Source organism: Physeter macrocephalus, chromosome 10, assembly GCF_002837175.3.
Source record: "Physeter macrocephalus isolate SW-GA chromosome 10, ASM283717v5, whole genome shotgun sequence".
Lineage (NCBI taxonomy): Eukaryota > Metazoa > Chordata > Mammalia > Artiodactyla > Physeteridae > Physeter > Physeter macrocephalus.
Window position 1 is genome coordinate 15,648,257 of NC_041223.1, and position 1,431 is coordinate 15,649,687.

The window sequence follows — 1,431 nt, forward strand, 5'->3', positions numbered from 1 at the left end:
TGCTGGCTCACCAACTATGCTAGTGGGCTAACATCTGAACAGATGGGAAGGGGACATGAATAAGTGAATATGGACGGAGAACTGTTTAGGAAGTCATTGCTGACTGATTGGACAAGGCAGAAAAGGAAAAAAAAAAAAATGGCTTGTCCTGACCAACGAATGGTGGTGCTATTAACTAAGAATTGGAAAAGGAGGGAAAAGAAACAACCCCAGGAAGTCAGAGGTGGGTCTGGAAATGGAGATTGTGAGCCCAGTTCTGGGCGGGTGACTTTAAATCAATTGTGCAAAAGCCAATAGATAAATCTCAGAAGGCATATGAATAAGAGTGGGAGGCCCAGGCGGGCTGCCACACAGTGTTTCTCTGGATTTATTTTGAAACACAATAGGCCCTCACTATTTGAGCCAGAAAATTTAAATCAGAATATTTTGAGAGCTTTTTCATTTGATTATTTTCTAGTAGGCAGAGTAACTAACTGGCTGACATTCCAGTTCCTAGTCAACCTGCTGCCTTTGCCAGCATCCTCTCTGTACCGCTGTTCCCAACTGAAAGATAATTAATCAGATTCTGTCGCTCCCCTGCCTCAAACCCTCCAGCGGCTTTGCACGGCGCTTCTTTTTTTTTTAAACTTTATATTTTATATTGGAGTATAGTTGATTAACACTGTTGTGTTAGTTTCAGGTGTACAGCAAAGTGATTCAGTTACACGGGTACCTGTATCTATTCTTCTTCAAATTCTTTTCCCAATTAAGTTGCTGCAGAATACCGAGCGGAGTTCTCTGTGCTATGCAGTAGGTCCTTGCTGGTTATCCATTTTAAATACAGCAGGGTGTACCTGTCAATCCCAAACTCCCTAACTATCCCTCCCCCCGCCCCACCCTGCTAACCATAAATTCATTCTCTAAGTCTTGTGAGTCCGTTCCTGCTTTGTGAATAAGTTCATTTGTATCACTGCTTTTAGATTCCTCGTGTAAGCGATACCATCCGGGTATCATACACTATTTCTCTTTTAAGCCACGGTGAAGACCTTCAATATTATAAAGACCTACGAGATTCAGGCCCCACCTCCTTCTCCACCTTCACCTCCGGCTTTCTTCTGCCCCCCTTGTTCACTCACAGCCTGCTTTTCTTTCCCTAGAACTCATGGAGTTTATGTCTCTCTTAGGGCCTCCATACGTATTTTTTTTCTCTCTGCCGAGAATGTTCTTCCCTCGTATCTTCTTTTTTTTTTTTTTTTAACATCTTTATTGGAGTATAATTGCTTTACCATGGTGTGTTAGTTTCTGCTTTACAACAAAGTGAATCAGTTATGCATATACAGATATCCCCATATCTCTTCCCTCTTCAGTCTCCCTCCCTCCCACCGTCCCTATCCCACCCCTCTAGGTGGTCACAGAGCACCGAGCTGATCTCCCTGTGCTATGCGGCTGCTT